The sequence below is a fragment of the Thalassophryne amazonica genome, chromosome 14 (assembly GCF_902500255.1).
Source record: "Thalassophryne amazonica chromosome 14, fThaAma1.1, whole genome shotgun sequence".
Taxonomy (NCBI): domain Eukaryota; kingdom Metazoa; phylum Chordata; class Actinopteri; order Batrachoidiformes; family Batrachoididae; genus Thalassophryne; species Thalassophryne amazonica.
This window is the reverse complement of record NC_047116.1, coordinates 73,109,275-73,126,548: the sequence shown is the minus strand read 5'-3', so window position 1 is coordinate 73,126,548 and position 17,274 is coordinate 73,109,275. Positions and strand designations below refer to the sequence as shown.

The 17,274-nt window shown below is 40.4% G+C and overlaps 1 protein-coding gene across 3 annotated transcripts in view; it reads right to left on the bottom strand.

Annotated features, from left to right (window-relative positions):
* sema5ba (sema domain, seven thrombospondin repeats (type 1 and type 1-like), transmembrane domain (TM) and short cytoplasmic domain, (semaphorin) 5Ba) overlaps nucleotides 1–17,274 on the bottom strand; it is a 945,671-nt gene that overhangs the window by 790,675 nt on the left and 137,722 nt on the right. The gene's annotated exons all lie outside the window — the stretch shown is intronic.

Genomic DNA, 17,274 nt, shown 5'->3' with positions numbered 1-17,274 from the left:
GACAACTGCTGAAAGGTACATCCGGGTTTTGGAGCAACACATGCTGCCATCCAAGCAACTTCTTTTTCAAGGACGTCCCTGCTTATTTCAGCAAGACAATGCCAAGACACATTCTGCACGTGTTACAACAGCGTCGCTTCGTACTAAAAGAGTGCTGGTACTAGACTGGCCTGCCTGCAGTCCAGACCTGTTGCCCATTGAAAATGTGTGGCACATTCTGAAGCTCAAAATACAACAACGGAGACCCCGGACTGTTGCACAACTAAAGTCATACATCAAGCAAGAATGGGAAATTTTTAGAAATTTTTATATTGAGAAGCCTGATTTACTTTTTGTATTTGAAATGCCATAAACAAATTCAAATGCGTGAAATACCAAGGGGCTCAGTACTTTTGCAAGCCACTGTATAAGGAGCAGGTGTGGTGATGAGTGGGGGTGTGGCAGTCTTCAGACTAGAGAAAGAGAATTCAATCTGTATCAGATATCATCCACTACACCTGGGAAGAGCCATGTTGGACTGTCTTGGTCGAAGCACTGTTTGGATCCAAGAAAAGGACTGCTGTCTTTGGACTTGGTGAACATTTGGGACTCTGAGTAAATATGGCTTTACTAACTCGGTCAGGGTTTGGTTGAGGCATTGTTAAGTTTCTAAGCAGTTCACTTTACAGTTTTTGCCAAATGCTTACACCCAAAAATCAAATGCTTAGACTAAAACTTCAAATCCAAAAGTTCTTGTAACAGCAGCTAAAACACAATGTGACAATACCTTAAACACATTTTCTGCTTTGCATTTTGCTTGCAATTCTTCAACACAGTTGTTGCAGAAAATTACACACAGTTTCCTACAGTAGACACTCAACTCAAAATACCTTGTTATCACTGGGAAAACATTTGTAGTAAAAATGCAAAACACATCGGGCAATTGTAAGTAGTTATGCACACATCTGATCACAGAAAACTCACCACAAAAAAAAAAAGAGCAAGAAGGAGAAATGTTTCAGATGAAATTCAAGCAACTTTGTTGTACTATGTGATCAACCACGGGCTCACACTAAGGGCAGCTGTCCTCTAATAAAGGTGCTGTCTTAATGAGGAAAAACTAATGTAACAATTTGCATATATTTTTTCTTTAGTTATTTCATAAGTCTTCTCTAGTTATGTAAGTTGAAATAACTTTACGTAGTGTAGTTACAGTAATACAATTTTTGTCCATTGCTTGAACACTTTTGACACATGCTTAAACCAAAGTAACATAACTTGAAGTTATTGTTACTATACCTTAAACACAGTGTAACCATACAGTACCTTAAACAAAAGCGCTGCTTTGCACTTTAGTTGCAATTCTGCAACACACTTGCTCCTGCTCACTACACACTATTTTCTACATAAAACACTTTGTTCAGAAATAAAATCTTACATTACCATTGGAAAAACATCTATTCAAAATACAAAACACATTGGGTAATTGAAAATACTTAAACACACACCTGAAAATACTTGCTTACAAAACTGAACACCAGTCAGCCAGCTACAAAAAGGCCTCAGTTAAGCCATTTTGAGAACTTTCAAGCATGGAGGCAGGGAGAGCTAGAGGCAGAGATAGAGGCAGAGGAAGACAGAGAGAAAGAGGAAGACATGGAGAAAGAGGAGGGTGTGGTTGAGGATGCTGTGCAACGACCATTATTTCAGATAACATAAGAGCAACTTTGATGGACCATGTCATAAACCATGACCTTCCTATGAGAGAAGCTGGACAAAGAGCCCACCCTAATCAAACCAGTTTCACAGTTTCCTCCATAATAAAGACATTCAGAGTGGAAAACAGGTATATCCTCAACTCTCTGCTCTACTCAGACTGTATCTACAGTACTGTACCATATCACATTACTGTACTGTATCACATGTACTGTATTGCAGAGTGGCTAATGCTTCTTTTCTAACAAAAGTGGTGTGAAACATGCCATAATAACCTGTTGAGATATTTCAGTACTGTGTATGGTATATACAGTAAAGTACAGTATTTGCAGTACCATAAAAAAAGAAGCAAACCAATACAGTAACAATTTGTGGTTGCATTTTTCCACAGAATGGCCAGAAGATCTGCTGGTGGTGGATGCCAATGCTTGTTCACCCAACAGCAGGAACTTGCCATATTGAACCTAGTCAGGGCAAACAATGCAATCTGTCTCCGCCAGCTACAGGAACAAATACTTGGATATAGGCAAGTGTTCAACAACATAAATCAAGTTAGCATTACTACCATCAGACGCATCCTGGGAAAGCACAACATGACCATGAAACAACTGTACAAGGTCCCATTTGAGATCAAAGAATTGGATCGAAGAACTCCAACATGACTATGTATAGGTAAGTGTTACAGTGCTTTATATGTGCATGTATACAGTACATGTAATACAGAATAGTTGCATTCCTGTAACAGCTGAATATGTACCACTGGACCAGTACCACATTCAGAAAGCTACACAGGTACCTGTGTGGTGGGGTGGATAGGTTCTGTATGCCTTGTACTGTAGTTGTGTGCTTTGAGTAAAGCCATCCACAATATATTTTTGTTACAGAGAATCTTGGACATGGATGGAGCTGCACAGCCTCATGAAATAATTTTCATTGATGAGGCTGGATTCAACCTGACCAAAAATAGATGCAGAGGACGTAATATAATTGGCCAAAGGGCAATTGTGCACGTCCCGGGGCAACGTGGGGGAAATATCACCTTGTGTGCCGCCAGCAGCTTTCGAGGCCGACTACATCATAATGCCAAACTGGCTCTGGTCCGGAACTGGTTCACCAATCACAATCAATTTGAAGTTCTGTATTTGCCCCCTTACTCACCATTTTTAAATCCGATAGAGGAATTTTTTTCCACTTGTAGATGGCGTGTATATGACCGGCAACCACATGCCCGCATGCCTCTTCTGCAGGCCTGTGGAGATACTGAGGTGAGGTCTATCCATGGATGGATTCGGCACACAAGGGGATACTTAGCCAGAGAAGACATAGCTTGTGATGTTGATGAGATCTTGTGGCCAGACCCCAACAGACGCCAGGATCCATACGCCTACAGTGCTGAGGCACAATTGTGTTTTCTGTTTTGTTGTTTTTAATTGTTTTTTGTTGTTGTTGTTGTTGTTTGTTTGCTTTGTTTTTTTATTATTATTGCTTTAACTGAATTAGTGGGCATCATTTTGTCATCAGAGTGATATTTTGGCAAAGGATTGTCCAGTTTTGATAGCAGAGTTTCAATTTGACATAGATGTGAATGGTTTATGTCTTATTTCTTTGTGTGTAGAGTTTTGAAACTATGAGAAAAGTTTTGCAATACGTGTTTAAGCAACAGACAAAAACTGTAACTATATAAATAAATAACAAATAAATATCTAAATAAATAACTAAACTACAGTAAAATAACTAAAGAAAATCTATGCAAATTGTTGCATCACTTTTCTCAGAGACAGCAGTTCATTTTTTAGAGTGTGGACAAAGGGTCAACTCAAACCTCAGCCACCACACAGTGGATAGTGCAAGACAGTCAAGTGCAATATCATTCTGATGTTACTGTACCGTATATGTAAAATACGACACTGTAAACACTTGTTTTCATTGTTTTGTTTTTTGAATTTGAACTGTACAGCACTCTATCTTTCATTAGGTATTTGTAAGAAATTTCTATTTCTTTGTAAAAAAAAAAAAAAAATTAAATAAAAAATAAAAACAGGGAAATAACACTTTTGTTGCTAACTAACTGTTTGAGAAAAAGTAAATAAAAATATATTGACTTCAGTGTTTTGTGTAAAACACATCAGTGTGTTGCTGTTGATTTGAAAGTGTTTTAAAATGGTGCATGTGTGTATCATTTTGTTGTGAGAATGACATTTTTAGAAGAGATTGTTAGGTTTTGATTGTAGGGTTTCATTTTTTTGACAGACCTCTGAGCTGTTTTACAAGTGTTGTGTCTTATCTTGCTTGTGTGTAGAGTTTTGACATAGCGAGCTAAATTTTGCAAAATGTGTGTAAGCAATCTGCAAAAACTGTAATATTTTGTTTTTACTACTTGTTGTTTTGTGCAATTGTGGTTTTATTAAATTTCAAAATCGGTATGCAATTCAGAAACTTGCATCTTTTGTTGGTCATCATTGCTGTTGATTTGTCCGTAACCAAACCATTGTCATTTATTTATTGCCAAATGTTTGACCATTTGGATAAACCACATGTTTGGCTAGTTCCTGCAAATGTTTTCCCGCTGATCGCTATTTGACTATTTGAATTGCTACTTGCTATTTGAATTGAAAACAGAGCCACAGCAATAGATCAGTTTTTGGCATCACCAACAGTTGAGGTTTTGTCCTTTAAAAAGGACATACATTTGGAAATATGCAAGCATTTAGAACTAACAGAACTAAAAGCTGCCATGTGGAAGGCAAGGTTGGCTAGCAAAATATTCAAATTTCGAATGTTGATGCAGATTTGTTTGATGGAGAAGATCTGGTGCAGTTTCCAGTAGAGAATCCAACATCAGAAATGGAACTCAAGATAAAACATTTGGAATTGGAAAAGCAGAAATTAGAGTTAGAAAGAGAGAGAGGGGAAAAAAGAGAAATTAGAGTTAGAAATGGAAAGAGAGGAAAAACAATTTGAATTCACCAAGATAGAAAGGAGAGAAGGAGAGAGAGAACGGATGGAGTGTGAGTTAGAGAAAACAGAAAAAGGGAAAGAAAAAGAGGTTGAACTAAAGAAGGTGGAGTTAGAGAAACAGAAAATTTAGTAAAGCTTGTGCCTCTATTTAATTCAGTTTTCATCAGCAACTGGTGAACTGGAGCCCAATCAAAGCTGTGACTCAAGCTTCTCTTTTGTGTGTGCTTGTCTAAGCTGCAGATCAAAGCTCACTGAGCTCAGGGTGGCATGAATAAAGGCCACCTTTATTCAATCTGTTTCATTTCATTTAACAGCATCCAGTAGTCCACTTTCTAAACAGTCCCAAGGTGCTGAGCACAGGAAAGCATCAAGTCCGCACACATTAAAAGAAATGCTTCTTTTAATGTGTGCGGAGAACTTTATGGATTCTCACCAAATTTGCACCACAGATAGATATTAGAGTTGGAATGGCGTGAGTCTAGTTTGTTTTTCGAACCTTAGACCTCAACAGGTTTTAGAAGAACTCAACCCTTTTATTTCTGCTAATTATGCAATTTAATGTTAATTTACTTTCTTAATATACATACATTGTTTATGTTTTTGTTATTGTATACACATTATTATTATTATTATTATTACTTCTATTTTGTCATTTGATTTTTAATTGGACTACAATGGAAATTTGTTTTCACTTTCTTGTGTCATCCACATATTTTGAATGTATTTACAATGGTATTATCCACTTACATTGAATAGATAGATAAGATAAATAAATTTTATTGATCTCACAGAGGAGAAATTCACGTTATGTCAGCTCTTAAGAAAACACACAAGGTGGGTGAAAGTAGAGGAAAATGTTCGTCAAACAGCGTGTGCAAGGATAAGCAATAATAATAATACTTGAACAGTACAAGACATAAGAAATGAGGTAGAAATAGAATGTGTACGTGTGTATATGTATATATATATATATATATATATATATATATATATATATATATATATATATATACACACACATACATACACACACATACATACACACATATACACATATACATGCACACCCACGTACATACCTATATACATATATATGTATACATATGCACATACACATATGAGGTCTGTCGGACCTTTTTATTTTTTGCAAAAACCATACGGATTTGAATCACGTGTGATTGCATCAGCCAAGCTTGAACCTTTGTGCACATGCGTGAGTTTTTTCACGCCTGTCGGTTGCGTCATTCGCCTGTGAGCAGGCTTTGTGTGAGCACTGGTCCACCCCTCTCGTCGGATTTTTATTGCGAATAAATGTCTGAACGATTTGGAGCTTTGCTGCATCAATTTTCTTCCAGAAACTGTGAGAGACCTCCAGGTGGACACCATTCGGAAAATTAATATGGCTTTCAGGGACGATTTTGTGGGGATTACACAGATTAAGGAGTGTTACTCCCGCTTTAAGGATGCTGCGCTCCCAGCGCTGATCGACAGGCTCACACCCCGCTGAAACAACCAGATCATTTCCAACGTGAAGGCTTTGTTGATCCGGGACGTCATCTGACTTTCACAAAAAGGCAGAAGGCTTGGACATCAGCACTTTTTCAGCACATTCCACTGTTACAGGAGTTTTTTTTCATGGAAAGAAAAGCGGAGGGACGCGCCCCGGAGCCGTTCATTACGCGGCACAAAACCACCTCCGTGTTGGTCTCACAGGACGGCTTTCAGGTGGATTTCAGATGGCTGTCGGTGGGTTTTCAGTCGTGTGACTAACCGAGAAATTGTGCATGAGCTGGACATGCCAGAACATGTCCTGTGAGGCTTCATCACGGCATTGCTTTGCGCCATGCGGCTCCACCACGACGTGCGGAACTCCTCCGCTCTTCTTTCCATGACAAAAACTCCTGTAACAGTGGAATGTGCCTTTTCATTTCTAAACTGGACGCTGTCTTGATCCGGTATGTCATCTGACTAGCACAGGAATTGTGACAGACGGCACATTGAGACAGACGTGCGGAGGAGTTCCGCGCGTCGTGGTGGAGCCACATGGAGCAAAGCAACGCTGTGATGAAGCCTCACAGGACATGTTCTGGCATGTCCAGCTCATGCACAATTTCTCGGTTAGTCACACGACTGAAAACCCACCGACAGCTGTCTGAAATCCACCTGAAAGCCGTCCTGTGAGACCAACACGGAGGTGGTTTTGTGCCGCGTAATGAACTGCTCCATGGCGCGTCCCTCCGCTTTTCATTCCATGAAAAAAACTCCTGTAACAGTGGAATGTGCCGAAAAAGTGCTGATGTCCAAGCCTTCTGCCTTTTTGTGAAAGTCAGATGACGTCCCGGATCAACAAAGCCTTCACGTTGGAAATGATCTGGTTGTTTCAGCGGGGTGTGAGCCTACTGAGGTTTACCACCTTAACTGGTGTGGGAAAAGTGATCTGTCCAAACAAAAAAAAATTTTTTTTGAGATTCTTTTGGTGGGTAAATAGACCTGAGAAAGCACCAGAATTAGGGCTGAAACGATGAGTCGAGTAACTCGAATAATTCGATTACAAAAAATGTTCGAGGCAAATTCTGTGCCTCGAAGCGTCGTTTAACGTTGTAGTACATATGCCAGGCCTGTGTGTGGCGCTGCAACGTTTGCAGAAAAAAAAGAAAAAGGCGAGCATAACAGCTAATCAAATTAGCAACGATAGCTACTGCTTTCCAATGTGACACATAGAGTAAAATAAAGCCTTTTAACCCTTTATCTACGGCGATGGCGCCCACGCCATATTTTCCATATGTGTATTTTTTTTTTTTTGCGTAACTCCGCTATAGTTTGTCCAATCCAAATGATTCAAAGTGCATTGTTAAGCTAACACCAAGGGCTTTCCAATGATATATGGTGTATTACGGTAAACGTAAGCCTGTGACGTCATCACGCAGAGGAAAAACACTGAAGTTTCACACTCGTACGCCGCTGATTCTCATTACCGTAAGTTCTCATGTAAGCCCTCAGTCTGAAAAATTTCAACACTGACAGCAAGCCAAGAACCCGTGCTTTCCAACAGTATGCTATATGTTGCATATATTACGGTAAAGTGCGTTCAGTGACTTTTGAAACGAGGGAAAAGTATGCAAAAGAGCGTAAAAGTGACAAAAAAGTACAGAGACAGACAGCAAACATAAATGTAGTAATTCTTGAGGAAAAGGCAGGGTTCTTGCAAGGTTTGCAAGAGGTCAACCTGCTGGATGTGCAAACTTTGTAAAATTGGCCTCTGTCTTCAGCCAGACAGAAACTGTTACAAACAGTACCACACTGACAATGGACTGATGTAGTTTAGATCTAATTTTGATTCTTGGTTATATATTTGTATATAGTTTGACACTTTATTGTTTTATTCATATTGTATAATTTTGCACAAAATGAGTGATCAAATGAGTGATTTATTGCACATTTTAATAATACAGATAATAACTGACATATTTATATATAGTTTTGCACTTTGTTATTCATATTGTTTGGTTCTGCACTTTAAATTGGTAACTTTTTACATATTTTCACCTTGTAAAATGTAAAATTAATTATTTTGATTGTAAACACTTACAGCTTCCTGTTTAAAATGTGAAATCCAAACTTCCTTTACATAACAATCATTTTTCACTAAAAGACTGAAAAGTTCGTTTTTGTGTTTTTTCTCATTTTGAATGTTAAAATTTACAAATAATGTGTATAAATAGTTAATCAGGTGTAATATAATTGAAATTCAGGTACTCTTGGAAAAGGGTACCAAAGCACACAAACATAGAACATTATTTCTTAATTTTATTGCTATAATAAAAAATTATAACCAATCGTCCATTTATAGCCTCAGTAGGTAAAGGGTTAAGAGAAAGATGGTCCACGCTGATCATCTGAAATAGACTTATTGTGCATCTAAAGCGAAGCAGTGTGTTTGTGTATTTTTCTGCTCTACTTGGGGAGGGACTATTGACCCGGTGGCCAGCTGCTGTCTCTCTACCCGGTGTGAGGGGCTCTCAGACCGGGCGAGACACAGCACTGATTGAGTTCTATGCATTTGAGATTTCACATTTTTCTGGGGGACAACCACCAGACCCCGCCAGGGCCTTGCCAAGACCTTTCAAGTTTTTTTTTTTTTTCCTCCTCCTTTTTTCCTCTTCCTCCTCCACTTACTTTCATCACTCAGAGTGGTGGCCAAGTGGTTAATGCGCTTGGTTTCAGTGCAGAAGGTTCCGGGTTCAAATCCCACCCCTGCCACATTTCTCCATGTAATGTGGAGTTGCATCAGGAAGGGCATCCGGCATAAAACCTGTGCCAATTCAACATGCAGATCCACCTCAGATTTGCTGTGGCGACCCCGAGTGCAAACAAGGGAGCAGCCGAAGGGACTTACTTACCTACTTACTTTCATCACTCAGTTCATTCACAGATTTGTTCGTGCTCATGATGAAAGGTCAACAGCATTGGTTTAATCATTTGTGAAGCATTAGGATTTAATGTAAAGTGAGAACTTCTGTATTAGGGTTGTAACATATGGATATATATACATTTTGTGTTCCAGGAGAAGCAGAATGACATCATTCACAGTATCAAACAGCTACATGACAAAGTTGATGCACTGCATCCTTGGACCATCCCTGAAAGTGTCAGTTCCCAGACATACCAGGAGAGAGAACAATGTGGACGCTGCTGAGATGATCATCTGAAGAATGGCCAGCTAAACCAGAAGTTTGGGCTTGAACCAATTCCAAGCAGTGCCTGGAAGTAATGGGCCTTCCAGTAAAGTCACTCGAAGAAGTGAGTTAATGTGTTTTCTGTTTGTTAGATCCTCATCACTTTAATAAAGATTTGCTGTTTCATTTTTTACACAGTATATTATGAAACATGCTGTATTTATGGAAATACGGTAACTAAAAGTCCTTTCACATTGCATGCTTTATACGCATCAGGCAACGCGTCGCGTCAGCGCCTCCCACACCCCCGACATGTTGCATGCGGCAAGGGGGCGGAGAATTCTGCTCAGATGTTTTTTTTTTGTTTTTTGTTTTTTTTTCTTTCTCCAGAGGAAAGCTGAGTGATCGCCATGTTGTATGTGCATCAATGAACCACGAAAAAGCTTTAATACAGCAATCAAATTAATTTTGAGGTTTAAAAAAACATCTGCAAGGATTTTTCTTCAGAAAACTGCTCTGTATAAATGAGCAGTCCTGTGACACCTTCCTGTTTTGTAGAGATCAGTGGTTTCTGCCGCTAGTCTTCCATGTTTGGACCCGACACATTGTTTCTATTGGACAGTGCGAAGCTTTGTCACAGTTCAGAGCAGCAAAAGTTGGATTGGGTTGAACTTTGACCACGTCAGCCTGTTGACAAGCAGGAATGTGCACACTCCCGGCAGAAGTGTTGGTTTAGCTCGGCTTTGACGTGACTGTTAAGGATTTTATATATATATATATGTTATCACTGTTAAACATTTGTACCTTTGTCTTCTTTCTTATGAAAACGTTATTGTGCTGTTATGCACCTGTCTTAAAAGTAACCCTGAGAATGTATTTGTTATTCAACCTTGTTTTTAGCATGCTAGGGTCAATCTGAACTGGGAATGAAGAGCTGGATGTACTTATTATTATTATACAACTTGTTTTTGTAGCCGCTAACGACTACAAGTCCCTTAGGACAAGTTTTATGATGTAATGAGGGCTTCTCTAATAAAAAGAGCGGGAGCACAGGCCAGACTTTAGTGTAGCCTTGGTGTACAGCCTGGCTGCACTCCGCGCGAGATTAATTTGACTTTCTGTCTCACTGGTGTTTCTTGACTCTGTTTGTCTTATCAAAGGTTTTAAGAATGTTTGGAGGAGAAAATACCCAACATTGACTGGGGGCTACGTCCGGGATCTCAACAACACCGGAGGTGTCCGGCAGGGGTCGCCAAGTCCAGACGTAAATCCTTGGCCAAGGTCCGATCGATTGATCGTGTCTGCAATTGTCGACCACCGTTGGCATCGTCTGGTTGACGAGATTTTCCCGAAGAAGACAGACAGGAGGTCGAGTCAGTGAGTAGAATTTCTTTGTAACAGTACTGAGTGAGTGGTGATCAGATCACATAAAACAGTTAAACTCCGTAAGCGATGGCGTGGAATCGTCTGTTAATGTAAAGCAGTTAAAATCCGCGAGGAGGGCGGACTCCTCTACGGTTGCGAGGGACGCCCGTAGTTAAATTCTGGAAGGAGGGTACGGACTCCTCTGTTTTAATACGTAAAGGAAATCCCGGGTAGAAATACGTGCACTGTAAAAAAGCAGTTAAATCTGGCAGGGACGGCGGAGTCCCCTAATGCAGGACATTAGTTAAATTTCACGGGAGGGCGAGCTCCCCTGGCCTACGAATACGCGTACGGTTATTAAAAAGTGTTTTTATGTGTAAATAGTGTTTTGTGTAAGTGTAAATAGAATAACTGTGTGAAAGTGTAATACTTTGGACAACGTTAGTGACAACCGTGTGTGTGGATGCAGAGGCAAGTGATTCCGCTTCCTACGGGGAGGTGAAAGGAATCAACCACACAACGGCAAATTAATTGTCACGTCCAAAGAAAGTGTGAAAACTTCAGATTTAGAACACCCTAGGTGTGCCCCCGTCTGAAGTCCAAATTATAACAAGGGATAATAAAAATGGGGGGTAAGACGTCTAAAAAATAAGGAAAATTTATCCACTGACGACTGGAAATTTATGGAAGCAAAAAATCCAAAAGCAACAAAGAAATTGGAGACCTGGATAAATAAACATGACTTTGACGGACGACTGAACCTGATCAGTATACAGAAGCTAAAGAAGGAGTTAGAACAGGAACATAAAGGTGATGAGAAAAAGATGCAGAAAGTAGGGACAGATTTAGTGGCATTTTGGGAGGAGGAAGCAGAGAACAGACGGAAGGGAGCAGAGAAGCGACGATTAGAGAAAGCAAGGAAAAAGAAAGCTGTAGGTAAGGCAGAAGAAGATGTGATAATTCAGCACAGAGAACCAGAACAGCCTCAACAACCACCGCCGGCTGGATCGTCGGTGACAACAACACCTTTATCTCCTCTACCAGAGGATGACGATGTACCGCCACCACAGTATGATTTAGCAGTAAAACCTAAGGTAAAAAGTGAAAAACTAGAAAAACCAGAAAAACCAGAAAAACCACAAACACGCAGTCAAGCGAAAGTGCCCACAGCCCCTCCCATGGTGGAACACAGTGACCAGGGAGATGCCTATCCTATGATAGAAGTACCAAATCCTCGTGCAGGAACAGCAGGACATCGATCAACCATGCTCGTATATCGAACATGGAATGCTGATGATATCAAAGCAGCAGTCGACATGATACCATCGCCACATGTCGATATTGAGGGATTTATGCAGGATATAGAAAACATTAGAAATTCTTACCACCTTAATGGACCTGAAGTCCAACAGGTGTGGATGAAAGCATGTGGCCCTAAATGGAGTCAGATACGCGGAGACTGGAATCCTGCAGACCAGGATGGCGTACCGTTGCCACATGATGATCCAGTCTTGAAAACAAGAGTGGAAGCTATGATTACACGTGCAAAAGGTGTGTTAGGACCAAAAATAAATTACACTGAAATTACCAGGACAACACAGAAAGAAGGAGAGCCATGGACAGAGTTTAGATGCAGATTTGAGAGTGTATTTAGGGTCCATAGTGGCATATTGCCAGGAACACCAGTGTATGAAAACAAATTGAAAAATATTTCACCTGTGAAGCTGACAATGACCGATTTGATTCATGATGGCAACTCAACAGCTGTCATAACAGTGACAGGTGCCACTGAAGATGTTTTAAAATTGAGATTCACAGGTATGCCATTGCATGTGTCACTTTGTAAGCCATATTTGACAGAATGGCAAGAATTGGGACTGACAGTCATAACAGCTTTGTCAGCCACTGATTGGAGCAGAGTTGGACCATGAACGGAGTTCAGTCCATCAACTAAATTGTATAAAGTGCCAGTTAATGTCTCATTGGTGCTGACAGCTGGAACACACATTGATGTGTCCACTTCACAATCCTGAGTGTTTCAGTTGAGTCCTGAAGAAGATGATCTTCTCTCTTCTGTACCATCAGGATTGTGGACAACAGGTTCTTCAGACGTAGGACTGATAAAAAATGCACAACCTGTAGTTATAAGACCAAAAACAGAATACAGACCATGTGTAAGACAGTATCCATTGAAACCTGATGCAATTGAAGGAATCAGGCCAGTAATAGAGAATTTATTAACAGCAGGAGTAATAGTGCCATGTCCAGATTCACCATGTAACACACCCATATTTCCTGTGAAAAAGGCTCCGCCCTCAGTGGGGTGGAGAATGATTCAAGATCTGCAGGCAGTAAATGCTGCTGTGATTAAAAGAGCACCATGTGTCCCAGATCCACACACCTTGTTAAATTCGCTGAGACCAAATTCTAATAGTTTCTCAGTAATTGACATAAGTAATGCATTTTTCTCTGTGCCAGTACACCCAGATAGTCAATTCTGGTTTGCTTTTACCTTTAAAGGACAACGATATACATTCACCAGATTACCGCAGGGTTACGCAGAGAGTCCAACTATTTATTCTCAAGTCATGTCAGCATGTTTAGCCAATTTCGTTCCACCGGCAGATAGCCAACTATTAGTGTATGTTGATGACATTTTGATTGCCTCTGACACACGAGAAAACTGCATAACTGACACAGTAGCATTATTATGTTTCTTATTTGATAATGGCCACAAAGTGAGTAAAAACAAAGTTCAGTTGTGTAGGGATAAAGTAAAATATTTAGGACATGAATTATCAGCCACAGGGCGCACGATCCTGTCTGACAGGAAGGAAGCAATTTTGCACGCTCCAAAACCACAAACCAAAAAGCAGATGATGTCATTTCTTGGACTGACAAATTACTGCAGGGCATGGATTCCCTGCTATGCAGAATTGACTAGTCCACTTTCTGATTTGATGTACAAGGATGTTATTTCAATGTCAACCGTGTTGGAATGGAACAAAGATGCTGAGGAAGCCTTTGTAAAAGTCAAACAAACATTAGTGTCATCCACAGTTTTGGCACTACCAGATTATAGTAAACCATTCATTCAAACAGTTGATTGTAAGAATAAGTTCATGACTAGTGTTTTGGTACAAGTGTATGGCTCAAAATTAAGGCCAGTTGCCTACTACTCATCTAAATTGGATGCAGTGGCAAGTGCTCTACCACCATGCGTACAAGCTGTTATTGTAGCCTCTATGGCTGTTCAAAGTAGCAGTAATGTTGTTCTATTCCATCAGTTGACACTGAAAGTTCCACATGCAGTTTCTGCACTTCTGTTGCAGACAAACATGAGCCTTTTGTCCCCAGCAAGACATCTTTCGTGCATGTCCTTGCTATTATCACAACCACACCTTACGGTAGAGCGCTGTACAACATTGAATCCATCCACATTGATACCTTTACCTGAGGATGGTGAGCCGCACAATTGTCTTGATGTAGCTACGGTCTGTACGAAAGCACGCCCAGACCTCCAGGACACACCCATCCCAAACAGTACAATTGTGTATGTGGATGGTTCTTCCACTAAAAATGCTTATGGACAACCACAATCTGGATATGCTGTTGTCACAAATTCAGAGGTATTGGATTCTGCTTCATTGCCATCGTCATTTTCAGCACAAGCAGCTGAATTAGTTGCTTTAACTGCAGCTTGCTATCTGTTTAAAGGTACGGCTGTAACAATTTATACAGACAGCCAGTACGCTTTCAGCACAGTGCATGTGTTTGCAAAACTGTGGGAAGAGCGTGGAATGGTGACATCATCTGGAAGGCCGGTGACTCATGCCACTCTCCTAACTGCACTACTGCAAGCTGTGAAATTGCCTCAACAAATTGCTATATGCAAGTGTGCGGCTCACACCAAAGGCTCTGACAGTGTTTCACAAGGAAATGACCTTGCTGACAAAACCGCAAAAGCAGCAACAGCTCTTTCTATTTTTCTCCTATATGACACCCCTCCGGATTTGCATTTAGGTCATACACTGCTTGCTGACATGCAACAGCAGGCAACTGAAAGAGAAAAACAAATGTGGATGACTAAAGGGGCTACATATGCAAATGATTTGTACGTGTGACCACAAAAGAAACCCATATTGCCAAAAAATATGTTTAAATGGGCAGCTATTATGAGCCATGGCGTGACGCATGTCTCATCAGGGGGTATGATATCGCAATTGCATTCTATTTTTTGTCTTTATGGGTTCGATGCATATGCAAAACAGCATTGTAGAGCATGCATGACATGTGCAAAACACAATTCACAAGGCAATTTGAGACCCCAAAGAGGCAAATTTCCAACACCACAATATCCCTTTCAAGTGATTCATATGGATTATATACAGCTGAGTAAACATGAAGGGAAGGAATTTTGTTTAGTCATAATTGATGCCTTCTCAAAATGGGTAGAATTGTTCCCTACAAAACATGCAGATGCACTTACAGTGGCTAAGGCATTGTGCAAAGACATCATTCCACGATTTGGAATACCAGAAACAGTTTATTCAGATAATGGAGCGCATTTTGTTAATACAATAGTGCAATACGTAGGAGAAGCGCTACAGATTAATCTCAAAAATCATTGTGCTTATCATCCACACAGTGCAGGATTAGTGGAAAGGACAAAGGGCACAATAAAAATAAGATTAAGGAAATGTATAGAAGAGACAAAACGAACCTGGATTGAATGTTTGGACCTAGTAAAATTGTATATGAGAATAACACCAACACCATCAGGGTTAACACCATTTGAGATACTTTATGGACGACCATATCGTCTACCAATTTTGACATGGATACTAAAACAGCAGATGAGGAACAAACATTAGCAAATTTTATGAAAAAGACATTAACACAGAAAGAGATAACTTAAACACATTTACTGCCGAATAATTTTGATCTTCCACAGGACGGCCTTCCAGTAGTCTAGCCAGGAGACTGGGTGTTCATCAGAGTGATTAAGAGGAAGAACTGGTCCAGTCCTCGTTGGGAAGGTCTATACCAAGTGCTGTTAACAACACCAACTGCAGTAAAGATAGCGGAGAGATCAACGTGGATACATCACTGTAAGATACAGCGTGTGTTGGCTGCCTCCACAGTGTAAGGGGAAGTCTGGCTACAAAGGGAGTCTATTTAATTAGCAATAGATTGTCTCAATGCCAGTGAAGCAGGGAGATCCTTGCACTATTAGGTGAGGTGGTTAACAACACTGTATCCTAGCAATCATGACTGAACTACAGCAGACCCCGGAGCGGCGTGCTCAGCGCCGCCGCTGCCGGACTGTTGGTAGGGCAGCCGGTTGCGTTGTGATCTTAGTGTGTTTCGTGCTCCTCGGATTCCTGGCCTGGTGGTTGACCCAAGAATTGCAGCTCACTGTGGACCGAGCCAGAGAACAACGCAAGCAACGTCAGAAGAGGTTTATTCATAATGTGAATGAGACAGATGGACACCCTCATATATACCATACTAATTTGTGGTACAGAGATGTTCATTTATTGGCTATGGAATTACGTTACTAATTGTTATGTTTGTTCGCAAATACCTATATCCTCAACACACCCAGCTCTGACGGCTAAACCGTACCCTGCTAGGGTGACAGAATGTCTTATCATACGGATGCATAATCAAACTGTATTTCGGGGGGCAGTTCTAACACCACTTGCCTCAGTGCAACCACTTATATGATAGGGATTTCAACAGAGGACGTACAAGCGTGCCCAAGTGCTGCTCCATTGACTAGACTGAAGGGAAACGCAAAAATATCATCACGTTAAATTGTCATCACAACGGCCATTCCCAATTTGCTTTTACGGGACAGGGAATAAAACTGTAGGTAAAATTAAGAAACGTCTGTGTACCCAAATGTATGTTTTATCAAATAATTTAAGCCTAACCAAAACATAATATGTGGATGGTACTTATCTTCATCACATTGGACGGGGATGTAATTATACAGGCTCCTGTCCATGGGGAACGGATGAATCATGTGCTTATGTTAGTAAGTTTTTGCTACCACCTGTAAATGGTACTCCGGTGTATAATGACATCTATTGGCTTTGTGGTTCCAGACTGTACATGAGTCTCCCACCAAATTGGGGTGGTGTGTGTGCACCTACCCAGGTGACTGACCATACATATGTGGTAGTGCCAAGGACCTCCACAGAGAAGAATGGCAGCACCAGACGGAGGAGATTGATATACCCAGATGTGTTACCACATGATCACATGTGGGGCTCGGATGTACCAAAGGACCAAAAATTGTGGTCTGTAGGAGATAAAATAGCACATTCATTGTTCCCCTGGATAGGAGTGGGGAAAAAAAAAAAAGAAAAAAATTCATTAATGATTGAAACACTGAATTATCGATTGGGTCTGTTCATGAATGTAACTGAAAAAATAGTAGCAGCTCAAAGCACTGAAATAGATGCTTTACGTACCATGATGAACCTCTTAGTGAAAATCTCAAGAAAAAAGTGCTAAGCTAGGTGATAACTACTACTATATGTTTAACAGGCGATAAACAGGTGGGAAATGT